The following is a 17,500-nucleotide window of genomic DNA, read 5'->3' as shown; positions in this document are numbered from 1 at the left end:
CAGTTTAATCATGTTATAAATTAAGCATTTTATTTCCATTTCTTATTTTTTAACCATATTTTTAAAAATGAACTGGCACCCTGTCGTTTAGGATGACAAAATTTACTAACAGAAGTAACTTCATAAATTTCACTTCAATCCGCACACCTCGTTAAATTCGTCTACAAATTTCTTATTTACTTTTGCGACGTTTCGTGTTGTTTTGCTGTTGACGGAATAACTGGGGTTTTTTTTTTTTTTTGGTTACAAAATAAGCTACACAAAACGTGTTTTTAAATTACGTGTATTTACCGTATATACATATATAAGTTGAAAACTTTCTTTTAACATTTCACGTAACGTCTATGTTCCACGCTGTCATGAGTTGGAGAGTTATTAGTGGAGAAACTTGGTATCTCAACTACTAGCAATTGAGACTTGCGTAATCTAGACAGCAATTTTACATTTCATTATTCTCTTTAATCCGGGCAACGCCGAGTATTTCTGCTATTATATATATATATATATATATATATATATATATATATATATATATATATGTATGTATATATCACGTTATCACATGATCGACCAAACTCTCGAATGTTGTTATACACCGCTGATCACAATGCACTTCGCATTGTTTTAGCTTTCGAATGATATCACCCTGCTGATTTCGCAGGTAGTCCAATGTAAATAAGCGTATATGTATGTATGTATGTACGTACGTACGTATGTATGTATTTTAGCGTTTATAAATTTCTTTTTATTACACCTTAATGCTTTTTAAATGATATAAGAATAAATATTCAACCGTAAATATATATTTACATTACTTAAACTGAACGTTTTTGTGTAGATGTATACAAAAGATGCGAGTGAATTAAAAGTTCGTTTTATTTTTATAGGTCTATATCGTTTATATCACTGTCCAAACACACACATACATACACACACACACTCACACATGTACATGCACACACACACGGTTATATATATTTGTATACGTGTATGTGTGCATATGTATACATATGTGCGAGTGCGTCTTGCCGAAGTCGGGGTTTCTGTCTATCGAAGCTTAAATTGTTGATCAAAGACATTAATAGCAGTGTCAGATAAATATGCAAATTTATGTAAATATTATTGGCGACGAATCAAATATTAATTAAGCGGAGTCTTGAAAATTTATGAAATATAATAGAGATTGAAAAGTTTAATATAGAAATTTTATTTAATTCTGGAAGAGAAATATGGCTGAAGGTAGATATAATAATTTTGTTATCTTCCTCATTAGATATGAGACTGCACTTTGTCAGTGTCATAGTGCGAGATATATTATATCTTTTTTATAAGTGAAGGTGAGTGGCTTAGTCATTAGGGGCATTCGGCTCTCGATCGTTAGGTCATGAGTTCGTTTCTCGCCGGCGCTTTGTGTCTTTTGAGCAAGACACTTTATTTCACGTTGTTCCAGTCCATTCAGCTAGCAAAAATGAATAGCAATTGTAATTCAGAGGGCCAGCCATGACACATTCTGTTTAATGCTGAATCTCCCTGAGAACTACGTTAAGGATACACGTGTCCGTGGAGTACACAGCCACTTGTACATTAATTTCATGATCAGGCTGTTCCGTTGATCAAATCTACTGAAACACTCTTCATCGTAACCGACAGTGTACCAATTATCTTTTATCCTTTACATCTTATTTGTTTCGATCACTGGACTGCGGCCATGCTGGGGCATAGCTCTGAGTCAAAGTTGACTTCACAATGTTAAGAACTCAGAGCGAATAAAACCGGAACGATTATTGCAAAGCAATCCATCGACCGCTCTGGTGCCTCCACCAATTGCTCATCTATTTGTCAGTTAAACGTTGCATTGTTCCTATCTTTTAATCTTTTATTTTTACTTGGTTAAGTGATGGACCTATGAAATATTGAAGTCCTAGATATATATCGTGAAGGCGCACGGCTCAGTGGGCTCGCAGTCATGAGGTTGTGAGTTCGATTCTCGGACCAGGATGCATGTTGTGTACTTGAGCAAGACACTTTATTTCACGTTGCTCCAGTTCACTCAGCTGTAGAAATGAGTTGTGACTTCACTGGTGCCAAGCTGTATCAACCTTTGTCTTTCCCTTGGATAACATCGGTGGCATGGAGAGGGGGGCTGGCATGCATGGGCGACTGTTGGTCTTCCATAAGAAACGTTGCCCGGACTTGTGTCTGGGAGGAGAACATTCTACGTGCAATCCCATGGTCATTCCTGACCGAAGGGGGTCTTTACCTCTTTGCCCTTTTAAATATACTACTAAACCAAATATGGCCTGAATTTAAAACTTTATCTGTCCAACTCAGCTGAATAAAAATAATAATATCATGAATATAGCTTGGAGAGGAATGTGTCCAACGAAACGTAACTTTAATCCGGATACACTTTGTGTAGACTAAACTTCCCATTTTGAAAGTCTGGTTCTATAGAATGCGAGATAACCATTTCATTCAATTGTCAGATTAGAAACTAAAACTTGGAAGTAAATCTCGTAGACGATTTACTGAAACGAATTATCAGTCATTGTCCACTTCACTAATCAACAAACTGACAAATTCAACAGTTTAGTGGGGAGAGAGAGGGGGGAGAGAGAGGGAGAGAGAGAGAAGTGCTAGAAAGTGAGAGAGGGTCTGAGAGAAATAGAGAGAGAGAGAGAGTGGGGTATTTAATGGATTGTATTGTGAAGATGGCGGAAACTGTATTTGTTTGAGTTTATCGAGAGCCAGCGATTCTTGAAAAAAAAAAAGAGAAAATAATAAAGAAACAAAACAAAAAAGAAAACCTACAAAAGAAAAATAAACAAACAGAATTTCATATATGAATTGAATTCCGTCTCACGGTCTGCTGCCCTCTAAATCCGAACTAGTCATGTCTTTGTAGACAGTAAGACAGACTAACAGACAGATAAGTAAATATAGGTCGACATACATAAATAGGTATTTCTATGTATCTTGTGATGAGTTTTGACAGCTGAATCGACTAGGGTAACGAGAAATAAAGTATTCTGCTCAAGAACCTGTAGCATCAAGGAAGCAAATTATCGGAAACCGGAACCGAAATTGTATCACTGTATTCCATTGCTTGGTATTTACTTCTGGTACTACAGACACCGCCGCAACATGTGTTATCGCATTTAATCAGACTAGAATTATTAGATTTAGATATGTTATCATATATAATCAGACTAGAATAGTTTACACTGGTTATAATATTCGATATTGATTTTTTTGTCCTTTAATGTAAGAGATACATACACATGTATCTAATATTATATGTATATATTTTATCAATTTTTCTGTACGACTGATAATTCGCTTACCACTCGTGATGGTATTTTAATAATATCATTCTTATATATATATGAAGTCGTCAATTATGGAACACGTCTGTCACTACATAAACCTGATGATTGCATAATGCATGAAAGTACTAGTTTATTTCAATATTGTAATACTGTAAAAATTGCAAATAAAAAAACCTGAAAATCAAAACTTAGAATTTCATAGGTTAATATATTTTTTCATTACACAATCATGCAAACTCGGATATATATATATATATATATATATATATATATATATATATATATATATATATATATATACACGCACATACTCACATACTTATACATATATACATATATGCATTCTTTGAAATTTTGTATGGGTATTTATACCGCAAGCTAGAAAATGGCAGCAAACTGACACGAATCGCAGCCTCACTTGAATCTGTGATATTTATATGTATGTATGTATATATATATATATATATATATATATATATATATATATATATATATATATATATATATATATATATACAAAATACATCTCACCTCGGAGGCTAGTCTTTCGTATCAAGGAACAGGAGATAGCTACTTAATACTTAGTCGAAAAAAAGCGATAATGATACTTTTAAACCTCCCGATAAGAGAGAAAGTAACGACTTTTGCCTTATCAGAGTGAAAGATATAATTTGTATCAGAAGGAGATGTCCAAAAATATCTGCAAGATGCCGCCTTCACACCTGACATGCTAAGTTCGTCTGAAAGGCGTGTGCATGTGTATGTGTTTACGCGTGTGCGTATGCATGTGATTGTGCACGTGTGTGTGTTTGTGTATATATGTTTGTGTATGCGAGTTTGAGTATGTGTTTCTGTGAGTATATTGTGTATGTGTGTGTATGTATGTATGTATGTGAGTACAGGTGTGTGTGTGCATGTGTATGTTTGGATCTGTGTGTGTGTGCGCGTGTGTTTTTGTGTATGCGTCTGTGTTCGTGCGTGTATGAATGTTCGTGCGCGTTTGTGTTTGTGTGTGTTTTTGTCAGTGAGCGTGTGTGTTTCTGTTAGTGTGTGCATTGTATGTGTGTGCACGTGTATGTTTGCTTGTGTGTGTGTGTGTGTGCGTGTGTGTGTGTGTGTGCGTGCGTATGCGTGCGTGCGTTGATGTGCGTGTATGCATGTATGTTTGTGCGTCCTTGTGTGTGTGTGTGTGTGTGTGTGTGTGTGTGTGAGAGAGAGAGAGAGTGTGTTTCTGTGAGTGTATGCATTGCATGTATATGTACACGTGTATGCTTGCCTGTGTCTGCGCGCGTGTGTGTGTGTTTGTGTATGTGTGCATGTATATTAGTGCGCGTCTGTGTTTATGTGTGTGCGTTTTCTGTGTGTTTGTGCTTGTGTGTGTGCGCATCAGGGTTTTTTGTGCGTTTGTGCTTGTGTGCACCTGTGTTTATTTTTGTACCCTTCCACCATTTGACAACAGGTGTTTATTCGTTTAAGTTCCCTGCTGGCTATACCAAAATTCACACCAAAACCAGCTGAAAGTATCAACACCTTTAAAACTAAAGAATAATGGTGGAACATACTTACAAAACCCAAAACGGGTGTAAGCAAAGAAATAAAAGAGAAACAGATATATAACAGTTAAATGGGACAGGTAACAAAATTTGTGTGCCGTTATGGAGATTAGCTTCCCAGAAAATGTGAATGACCAAAATACTTAATTTCACGTTACTCTGCAACCTTTTCGTTGTTCCTGAGAAAAATGCTTCCATTTCCCGTTGCCCGCGATCACTTCGACATCTGACTTATGGAATACTGCACACCTGTTTTCTTTTTTTGTTTTTTTTAATGGTTGAAGTAAAAGAAAAAAATACAAATCTATGAGAAGCTTATGGGGAGCCTATAGTACTCAGTGTACTACTACACGCCTGATATCGAAGTGATTGCAGCTCAGCATGAAATTAAGTATTTTGCTCAAAAACACCATGAATTACCCAATTCAGGATTTGAACCCACGGTCTCGCGATCGTGGGTGCAACACCTTAATCACTGCACCACGCGCACACACATAAACAGCAATGAAACATAGACACGTGTTTCATTGTGACACGCATTCATATTCTATCTTAGATCTATTAAATTCCTTTCTACCGTCACATCTGATCGTGATGGAATATTTATATGGCTTTTACATGGTTTTCCATCAATCATCAAAGACTCATTGCATATGACTTTTCTAAAGGCCTTTCAAAGTTTATTTATCATTCTTCCTACACTGAATTAAGATAATTCTTAGGATATTTATGCGCATTTTTTTTTTTTTTAGTATTTCTCCATGTCGTCTCAAACTTTTTCAGCAGTTGCTCGTCAGTCAATTTTGACCAATTTTTTCTTTATGTGTGCGTGTTTATGCGCGCGCATGTTTGTGCGTGCGGTCGTTTGGTTTTGCTTTCATTACACATGGTAAAAAACACGACTGGCACCTTGAGCAAATGTCTTTTACTGTAATCTCGGATCGACCAAAGCCGTGTGAGTGTATTTGGTAGACGGAAACTGGAAAAAAACCCGTCGTATATATATATATATATATATATATATATATATATATATATATATATGGTCAACGTTATATATAAAAATTGTACTTTAATCCCCTGAGATTGCAGATACTGTTTCTGAATCTCTTTGATTCTTTAAATGTGCTAGCTTCCTGGTAATTAATCGATATTAATTAATATATGAATTTTTACCCTATTTTTTAATTTTTTAATATATATATATATATATATATATATATATATATATATATATGTATGTATGTATGTATATAAACAGACATACATGTATCTATATGTACATACACACACATATTTCTTCTATCTCATGCCTTCTTTCCATATCCGACAAAGGCATTTCATATCTCTCCTTCACCACCATCACCATCACCACCATCACCATCACCACTGAGCCTGTATATTCATCCGCTCTCTATCAATTCATTTCTTCTCTCTATCCTACGCTGTTTCTCACTTTCCCTTTTGTCTTTCTTCCGTCTTTCTCTGTTATTCATGTTTTCTTTCTTTCCATTTGCACTTATGCACTCACTCACAAACGCGCATACATATACACACGCAACTGCACACACATGTAGTATGTGTAGATGTATGTCTATACACACATGTATATATATATGTGTGTGTGTGTGTGTGTGTGTATGTATGTATGTTTGTATACACACATAATTTGTTGCATACACGCACTGACACACGTGTGTGTGTGTGTTCTTACGTACACGCTTTAAACACATATAAATCTATATACATATATGTTTACCTGTATGCATATATATATTTACGTATACGCACACATGCTTGTAGACACATGATATATTTTTTTCTAATTTTTCATTTTTTCTTTTTTGAATATTGTTTTCTTTTCCACTAAGCAGAGATGTAGAAACGCGTGCGCCCGGGCATGTGTGTATGCGCTCGCGTGTTAGCATGTGAGTGCGCGTGCGCATGTGCACGCGCGCGTATAAGCGTGTGTGTGTGTGCGTGTATGTGAATTTGTGTGCGTGTGTGTGTATGAGTAGTTGGTGTCTTTCACATACCCACCCCACATACACACACACACACACACTCACGCACACACACACGCACACACACGCACATCATAATCTGTAGCATTAGAATCGGGGAAATTAGTAAGCCAGGAATTAGAGATGATGAAGTCGTAGACATTTTGAAACAGGCATTTCTGACTCGTTCCGGAGGTATGGTAAGGATGATACAGTTCTATATTTAAGAGATGAGGAATATTTAAGGGATGTGGCCGCTCAGATCGCCACCCCTGCTAGCTATGCAAATGACACAAAAGTTTCTCAGACGATACAAACTTCTGGAAATATTGCGGATCTACAACGGGAGGCGGACGCAATATACATTTGGGCAGAGGACAACAACATGCAGTTTAATGCAGGAAAATTCCAGGCCCTAAGTTACTAGCACAGAAAGCTAAACGACATGCAGACAAAATACACTGGCCCGAGAGGAATTGCAATCCCTGAATCAAAAACAGTGCGTGACCTGGGCATTGACATGAGCAATGATACATCTTTTCAAGTGCATATTACCAATTTGGTAACAAAATGCAGACGGCTGGATGGATAGATCCTCCGAACTTTCAAAACGCGAGAAAAGGAGATATTGATGATCCTTTGGGGGACATACGTCCTCAGCCGCTTGGACTACTGCTCCCAGCTATGATCACCACTTCGGAGCTCGAAGCAATCCAACGAAGCTACACTAAGAAAATCGTCTCCATGCAACGTATCAGTTATTGGGGAAGACTGAAAGAATTAAAGCTCTTCTCCCGAGAACGAAGGCGGGGAAGATATGCTGTGATATACATCTGGAAAATCCTAGAAGGCCTTGTATCAAACTTTGGCATTGAAGATTACTCAAACTGCAGAATGCGGCGCCACTGCATAGTGCCAAAGATCCCAGCATTACCATCCAAATACAGAACCAGGTACTGTAACAGCTTGGGCTTCAAGGGCCCACAGTCTTTCAATATCCATCCAAAATGCCTGAGAGACTTGTATGGTGTGGATGTAGGTGTCTTCAAAACAAAACTGGATCCCCCTCCTGTCAAAGGTTCCGGATGAGCCTACCTCAAGGTAGGAAACACAGATGAGGGCAGTGGCATCAAACTCCCTCATTGACCAAATGCCATATATCAGAGGAGGTTTCAAATAATGGCGTAGCTCAGTCAACTGTGGTGCCCCAACACGACCGCAGCTTTGAACCTGAAACAGTTTAAAAAATTAACGAATTAAAATATTATTCTATAAACATTTGATATCTTATTTAATATCAGGAACCTATCAATGATGATCTCAGTCGCCACAGTCTCAAGATATGATATAATATATGTAAACCCATATAATAGATATATAAACATGGTTAATTCAGGTGTTTCTCTGTCAATTGAAAAATGGTGAACAACCTTCAATCGATCCTCGAAATTTACTAGCTTCGCATCCTGAGGTGTATAGGACGTGACGTTAACCTCTCTGTGCAAAATATTGTGAAACGAAATCGGAAGACTTGTTAGCATTTTACATCCGTTATCGTACATTTTTGGTGATAGGAATAAACAAACTCGGTTGTTTTGAAATTAAATTCAATCAAAAAATATTTAAATTAGATTAAAATGCATTATTCAGATGTTAAGTAATTACTTTTTGAAATTATTAACATAAAAACAAATTATTTTGTATCAAACTTTGTATAAAATTATTCTAAATGAATTGTTTTGTATTAAAATGAATAAATAACATATCTAACTGGTTTTTAGCTACAATAACTGTGGGTGAGAATATATTCAGACATTAAATGTGATGTAAATACGAAACTAAAAACATAATGAACATGATTTTTATTCATGAGAGTTGTGCGAAGCCATAAGTCACTGTTTATACAAACTAATTGGAACATCTTTTTATTTTAAATTAACAATAAACATACATAAAAGCGTTAGCTTAGAAACATCGAGAAAATGTAATAACATTTTTACCAACGCTACGAAACTTAAAACGATAGCTTCAAACTGTGCTTGGCCAAAATTAGCTTCTTTGCTGAGAAAGACTTTCGTCGTGGCTATCTCAAAGATCGACACAGTAATTTTTATTTTGCTTTTTTATAAACGTGAAGAACAAAAATATCATACCCGTAGATAAGAGGCTGAATTTGAAGCATATATATATTACATACATACATACATATGTATGTATGCATGTGGCACATGCATGCATGTGCCACAAACTTTAAAGATTACAATGAATTCGCAATTTAGTAACCCTCAAAGTCCGACACATTACGTGCCAAAAAATAGAAATATGAAACTTATTTGTAATATGGATTTTTACTTTTACCTTGAAAAATAATGAAGAAATGCCTGTCCGCTTTGTTTATAACGATTGTTTCGTTACTGAATGAGCGTAGCCTACAAAATTTTAAAGACATTTTGCTTTAAGACATTCCTTCTAAAGCAGTGAACCTAAAGAATTTTTTGAAAGGCTATCGGATTCTTTCAGCAAACAGAAGCATTGTTTTGAGACTAATATTCACACTATAGACATAGCGGAATACTTAAGGGCATCTTTTGAAGCTGCTTATTTTAATTGCAAGAGATAAAAAAATAAACATATAGCATCGGTGAAGATATTTCAGTGATAAAAATGACAACATTATATGGAGATGAATTATGGAGAGTTCTTTTGTCAAATAATAATGTTAGTAGTCATACTTAAAAAAACATAATGACAACCAATTCGAGCAAATTATTGAAAGAAATTGAAGAAAAAAGTAAAAATCGCAATTTAATTAGAAGAGATGATTGACATTACAAACGCAACACAATTATTGGAATATGTCAGAAATTGTCACGAGAATAGTATCCACAAAAACTTGTTGATCTGTAGGTCGTTAGATGAAAGTACTTCAGGTGAAATTATTTTTCAAAATTAGATTATTGTTCCCGGGAAGCTGCCCTTGAATGGAATATCTACGTTGGCGTATTTGCTGATGGCGTAGCCGCTATGACAGGAAGGAAAATTCAATTTCAATTTCAAGTCAAATATGCAAGCAAAAATCCTATTACTTTCACTCTTTGCATGGCTCATCGAGAGACGTAAGTGTCGGAGGAAATTTCTGTAGATCTCAATGCAAGGTTACAAGATGCAGTTGAAATTATTAAGTTTATTAAAAGACGTCTTTTCAATAGTTTCCTCTTCACAAATATCTGTAATGAAATAGAATCCAATTTCAGCGAACTTATTCAGAACAGGAGTGCAGTGGTTCTCAAAAGAACGAGCTTCGAAACGGTTATTAGAATTTAAAAATTGTTGTAATATTCCTGACGGGACAAAAATTCAGATTTCACAAATAAGATTGGTTATGCAAATTATTTTGTTTGTCGGATGCTTTTGGAAAACTTAATGAATTTTATGCCTCTAAAAGTAAACAAGAAAAATATTTTCCTACTTAAATTTAAAATTCAAGTTTCCATAAAAAAATAAACATGTGGAAATAAAAATATTAAAAAAAACAGAAAAGGAATAAATTGGAAAGGATCTCATATACATTTTTTTTTTTTTTTATATATGAACAGAATTTTGATTTGATCAAGCAAATAATAATTGATCGCTTGGAGAATCTAGAAAGCATTACCAGAAATACTTTTCGCCATCATTATTCAATGACCAATCAGACTGGAGCCAAAATCTAGTCTCAGTTAAAATAGAGCATGAGAAACAGCTGACACTAAGAGAAATGGGAAGAATATGTAGAAGAACTTTCGAATGATTCAACTCTGAGAAATCTTTAAACGGTTTTGGTCTTAGTGTTGTTGTTGAAATTAGCATTTGAAACCTTTCTACAATTTGTCAGAAAGTATTTGTGAAAAATCAGTAATTTCGATGGTGAGTGGAATCGCTCCAGTATTAAGAACATTGTAATTGCTTTCAGACAATCATTAACAAATACTAAACCAACATTTGATTTGGTAGGCAAAAATAAACAACTGGATTCTTCTTACTAAAGTAATTGTTTTCTGTTTTCAATAAATTTATATTTAAAAACTAAGAAATCTTAGTTTTTAAAGTTGATGCAAAAAGAAAAATAAAGGATGCAACAAAGTTTGGCACACATTTTCTTTTTCTTTTCTTTTTATCTTTTTTTTTTTTTTTTCTTTAGCCTGAAGGTGAAAAGATTTTCGTTACTATTTTTATATTAACGCTAATTTTGAAGTTGATTTTTCTTCGGAAGCAATGTTGCTTTTGATACGATATCTTCTATTCTTTCAAGAAAATAATTTTCGCATCTTTTTTAAAAAATCAGCTTTTTTAGAATATTTCGTATTAACAGGATTTATTTTCAATTTGATTTTTAAAGAAGCCAACTAAATAGCTGCTGTTGATCATTCTATATTTGACTTCTTGAACAAAACAATTTGATAATAATTTTGCCCAAAAGAAAACAGACTACGCATATATATATACATATATATATATATATATATATATATATATATATATATATATAAATTTATATATAGTATATTTGCCACCCAAATGTGGCTAACCCTTAAGGGTTGATGCTACTGTAGCTTGTAGCCCCAGGAAAACATCTCCTCCAGCTATAGAGCTATAGGCGAAGGAGGGGCTGTGTGGTAAGAAGCTTGCTTCTCAACGACATGGTTACAGGTTCAGTCCTACAGCGTGGTACAATAGCCTCGGGCCGACCAAAGCCCTGTGAGTGTATTTGGTAGACGGAAACTGAAAGAAGCCCGTCGTATATGTGTGTGTGTGTGTGTGTGTGTGTTCCACACCATCACTTGACAACCGATGTTGATATGTTTACGTCCCCGTAATCTAGCTGTTCAGCAAAAGACACCAATAGAATAAGTACTAAGCTTACAAAGAATATGTCCTGGGGGTCGATTAATTCGACTAAAGGCGGTGCTCCAGCATGGCCACGGTCAAATGACTGAAACAAGTAAAAATTAAAGTAATATATACGTGTGTGTGTGTATGCGAGAGCAGGACATGGACTATGAAGTATATACATATATGACGAGACGACAGAATGAGAGATGGGAAAAATGAAAGAAAATGGAGAAATATTGGATAGAGAGAGAAAATTATTGCCAATGAACGGACGAAAACACGAGTTGGGTGGGACGAGAGGTGATAATGGAAGACAGAAAGAAGCTAAAACAAACGTTTGCGTGCACGCACGGGAGGTGGGTTTTGTTTGTGTGTGTGTGTGTGTGTATACGTGAATACTTGACTATCTCAGTGTGTATGTGTACCTGTATAAGGTTGAGTGAGGGTACAAGAGGGCACATAAATGCACGTTCGTATGTGTCAATGCTCACGTTTATACATAAATACGTGTGTGCGTGTGTGTGTGTACGTGTGTGTACGTGTGTGTGCGTATTTACACACATAGAGGAGAGCAAATATTCGTGTGTGTGTATGTATGTATGTATATCTGTATGTATGTATGAACGTACGTATATATACTTAAGTCATTAAGCCATTCTGGGGCAGTGCTTTGAAGGACGTAGTAGAACAAATTAACCCCCAGTACATTTCTTTTAAGTCTGACACTTATTTTATCGGACACTTTTTGCCGAACCGCAAGATACGCAGACGTAAACAAATGAACGCCGGTTGCCAAGCGATGACGGTGACAAACACAAAGACACACACACACGCGACACATATGCATGTAAATATATGTGTGTGCGTGTGTGTGTGTGTGTGTGTGTGTGTGTGTGTGTGTGTGTGTGTGTGCGTGCATGCGTGCGTATGCATGTATGTATGTACGTATGTATGTATGTACAGGCAGGCAAATAGAATTCAAAATATGAGTATATAGATAAAGACACATATACCTGTATCGCCCCACACATTCAAATACCCATAATTTTTCAATTTTAACCTCCTTTACGAAGTTTCTTTTTTAATTTCCTCTTTTTTTCTCTTTTTTTCCTCCAAATTTATGCTTGAAGCATCTAAGATTACGATTCTTCAAATATGTGCATAACATTGTAAAGCATAAATCGCAAATATTTCTTTCTTTTTTAAAAAAATTCTTTATCGAACAAAAATCGAAAGAGAAAAATTTCAGAGAAAAAAACCTTCCAAAATTATACCCCCTACTAATTCCTCCTTCTACACACACACACATACACACGTTTCGTTTTTCTGTTTTCGTTTTTTCTTCTTTTTTTTCTGTAGGTTCGAAATCTGCAAGGGTTAAAACACCCATTCGAAGAAATTACTGGTTTTGGCATACAAAATAAATTTCGAGCCTATTCTTGAAATTCTCTTAGCCCCTTGTGGAGCATGGGGCCGGTTTCCCGGTTTCCATAGCGTATGTGTTGCCCCCTAGCTGGACGGGACGCCAGTCCATCGCACCCTTTTACTCAAGAAACAGGAAGAAAGAGTGAGAGAAAGTTGTGGTGAAAGGGTACAGCAGGGGGTCTCCACCACACCGTACCGGAGCCTCGTGGAGCTTTAGGTGTTTTCGCTCAATAAACACACACAACGCCCGGTTTGGGAATCGAAACCGCGATCCTATGACCGCGAGTCCGCTGCTCTAACCACTGGGCCATTGTGCCTCCGAACCTATTCTGACTCGACCAAAATAAGAAACTTATTAAGGAAGGAAGGAAGGAAGGAAGAAAGAAAGAAAGAATGAAAGAAAGAAAGAAAGAAAGAAAGAAAGAAAGAAAGAAAGAAAGAAAGAAAGAGAAACAATACGTAAAATAGGACCAGTACACAAAACTATATAAGAGAGACGATGATACAAACAGATGAACATGTATGTATGTATATGCGTTCAGATGTATTATAGAGATAGACATGTTGATCTGCGTGGCGGGGATGGCGCTGGTGGCGAAATGACAGCGCTTCCGATGTTGACAATAAACACCATCGCACGAGAAGATAACGACGATGGTGATGACGATGGTACCGAAAGCAATAATACCCTCCTGGATTACAACGAGTCAAATATAAAATGCAATAGATTATTAGTTTTGTTATAAGTCATAGCAAAAAAAAAAACTAAGGGAAACTATCGTCATCATCGTCATCATCACTACATTAGGTTGGTGCATTATTATTGCGGCTTTTTTTTTTTTTTCAATAAATTTTATTCAACAAAAACAATAACAACATTTAACAAAAACATTTTTAAATGACGGTCTGACCATCTGACACGCAAATGGGAAGCAGTAATTGAAGTAGATGGTGAATATGCTCCGGAATAATCATTTAAAGACGTCTTTGTTACATGTTGTTATTGTTTGTGTTGAATAAAATTTTTTGAAAAAAGCCGCAATAATTATGGACCAACCTAATAATTTATCATTGATGTTGTTGTTGTTGTTAGTCTTCTTCTTCTTCTTCTTCTTCTTCTTCTTCTTCTTCTTCTTCTTCTTCTTCTTCTTCTTCTTCTTCGTCTTCTTTTTCTTCTTCTTGCTGTTGCTGCTACATATGCAGGCGCACGCACACAAACACAACCGCACACACATACGCACATAAATATAAGCATGCACACACACACACACACACACACAAACACGTACAGACAGACACACGTGCAACACCTGTAGAATAACAAGAATCAAAGTCTGCAGATAATATTTACCAGGTGGACAGCAGTTATATATTACAAGAAATTGCATACAACAATAATTCTTTCTAACAGAGGCACAAGGCCTGAAAATTCTGAGAGAAAATGGAGATCATAACATCGACCCTAATGCTCAACTGGTACTTATTTTATCCACCCCGGGAGGATAAAAAGCAAAATTCGACCTTGGTGAAATTTGAACTCATAACATTACAGTCATGATTGTTTCTGTTATAAGCACAAGATATGAAATTTGAGGGGAGGAGGTAGACAATTACACCGAATCCATTGTTCAATTGTTACTTATTTTATCGACCCCCCCCCCCCACCACGCCCCCCTCCAAAACAAAAACATGAACAGCACCGTCGACTTCAGAACGTCATATCAGTGATAAACGATCACGGTATATGAGAGGTATTGGGTTGTCCGGAAAGTTCGTGCCGATTTATAGTAGCTTACCTTTCGACTTATTTGCCATGAAACCACCTCAATTCTGGGAAGAGGGTATTTTCAAGTTAAAGGAAAGATGGAGACGCATTGTGCAACAAAATGGTTCATATTTGGTTGATTAAAAACGTAATGGCAAGTATTTATTGACCTTTTTCTTTCCTTTAAAAACCGGCCCGAACTTTCCGGACAACCCAATATTTAATATGATAGCCAATCGTTAGGGGAGGCCAGCTGGCAGAATGGTTAGCACGTCGGGCAAAATGCTTAGCGGCATTTCTTCCATCTTTGCCTTTCTGAGTTCGAATTCCGCCAAGGTCGACTTTACCTTTCGCTCTTTCGGAGTCGATAAAATAAGTACCTGTCGAGTACTGGGGTTGATGTAATCTACTTACGCCCCACCCCCGAAATTATTGGCCTTGTGCCAAAAATTGTAATCATTATTATTATTAAGTTAGCGAGCTGGCAGAATCGTCAGAAAGCCGGGCGAAATGCTTAGCGGTATTTCGTCCGTCTTTACGTTCTGAGTTCAAATTCCGCTGAAGTCAAGTTTGCTTTTCATCCTCTCGGGATCGATAAGATAAGTACTGAGGTCGATATAATCGACTTACCTCCCTCACCCGAAATTGCTGGCCTCGTGCCAAAGTTTGAAATCATTATAATTAGTTTTAAGGCGGCGAGCTGGCAGAATCGTTAACACACCGGACAAAATGCTTAGCGGCTTTTCGTCCGTCTTTACTTCTGAGTTCAAATTCCGCAGAGGTCGGCTTTGCCTTTTACCCTATGGGGTCGATAAAATAAATACCTAGGCGAAGGAGTGGCTGTGTGGTAAGTAGCTTGCTTACCAACCACATGGTTCCGGGTTCAGTCCCACTGCGTGGCACCTTGGGCAAGTGTCTTCTACTATAGCCTTGAGTGGATTTGGTAGACGGAAACTGAAAAGAAGCCCGTCGTATATATATATATATATATATATGTGTGTGTGTGTGTGTGTGTGTGTGTGTGTTTGTGTTTGTCCCCCCAACATCGCTTGACAACCGATGCTGGTGTGTTTACGTCCCCGTAAATTAGCGGTTCGGCAAAAGAGACCGATAGAATAAGTACTAGGTCCTGGGGTCGATGCTATCGACTTACTGCATCCCCCTAAATTGCTGGCGTTGTGCTAGAATTTAAAACCAATGTTATAATAGCTAATAGTTGGACAGCGGTTTAATGTAAAACATTGAACGACGAAGACCACGTTTAAATATCAACAAGGAAAAAATAAACAAAAAGAAAAAAGAAAACAGCGAGTTAAAGAGAGAGGTGATAGAGTGTGACTACGCTGAAAGGCGTACACACAACATGGCATAAGAGTTTTTAACTGACACAACAACAGCAGCATAGAGAGGAATACAGCAGCAATAGAGACAATGACAGCAGCAGCAGCAGCAGCAGCAGTAGCAGCTGATGCAACACCAACAACAACAACAGCAGCAGCAGCAACAACTGTTACAATTAATGATTCAAACAAACTTTCGCATTAGATTGCGCCCGTCATGTTGGGGGAGAAACCGTTGGTTTCGTAACAAATCCACATAATTTAACATGGATATTTATAGTGCATTGACAACACGATGAGATGTAAGGCCGATTACACCGGCACTTAATAATAATGATAATAACAATAATAGTTACAAGTTTTGGTAAAAGTCCAGTAATTTTTTAGGGGATGGAGTGAGCACTGTGACCGACCCCTGTAATTGACCAATACTTAATAATAATAGAATTTTTTTTTTTTTTCCAAAATTTTGACATACGTCCAGTAATTTGTGGGGGGTTGGTTTACTCCGATCCCCCTAGTATTCGATTGGTGTTTTATTTTATCGATCTCAAAAACCCAGCCACCCACCCACCCCTCTTCGAAACGATGAAAAGGTAACGTCGACCTCGGCGGGACTCGAACTCGGTAATGTAAAACAGCCGGTCGGACCGGAGGAATATGCCACTAAGCAATTTTTTTTTTTTCCGATGCGTTGACGATTGTGATTCTAATTTTGCTGATGATCTGATGATGATGAGGATGATGATAATGATGATGATGATGGGCATGGTTTTATTGTCTGCCGCAAGGACCCCTCTAGGAGAAACATTACATACAAGATAATAAATTAACGCAGTGCCGTTGGTATTATATATATATATATATATATATATATATATATATATATATATATATATATACAAAGCACAATAACAACAGTATTAATATTATCAGTAACAGCAACAACAACAACAACAACAACAACAGCAACAACAACAACAAAACCAGCTACAGCGTTCAGGGGTGTGTCTTCCTAATGTGGTTATGATGGGCAACCAGTTTGGATTATATCAATGTCGAAGTTGGATCCTACTAGAGGTATTCCTCGTTCTGCTAGCCTCCACCACCACCACCACCACCACCACTACTACTACTACTACTACTACTACGACTACTACGACTACTAGTACTACTACTACGACTACTTAGGGAGTTACAAAAGATTGTACAG

The 17,500-nt window shown here is 36.7% G+C and overlaps 1 protein-coding gene across 1 annotated transcript in view; it reads left to right on the top strand.

Annotated features, from left to right (window-relative positions):
- The first annotated feature begins 17,202 nt into the window (after positions 1–17,202).
- The window catches only part of LOC106876339 (major facilitator superfamily domain-containing protein 6), a 108,606-nt gene continuing 108,308 nt past the window's right edge, over positions 17,203–17,500 (top strand). The window contains exon 1 of the mRNA XM_089340001.1: positions 17,203–17,500. The gene's annotated coding sequence lies outside the window, so the exon portion shown is untranslated.

The sequence above is a fragment of the Octopus bimaculoides genome, chromosome 22, assembly GCF_046866305.1.
Source record: "Octopus bimaculoides isolate indiv1 chromosome 22, ASM4686630v1, whole genome shotgun sequence".
In the NCBI taxonomy this organism is placed as follows: Eukaryota; Metazoa; Mollusca; class Cephalopoda; order Octopoda; family Octopodidae; genus Octopus; species Octopus bimaculoides.
Note: the sequence above shows the minus strand (reverse complement) of the source record. Positions and strands in the feature narration are given on the sequence as shown.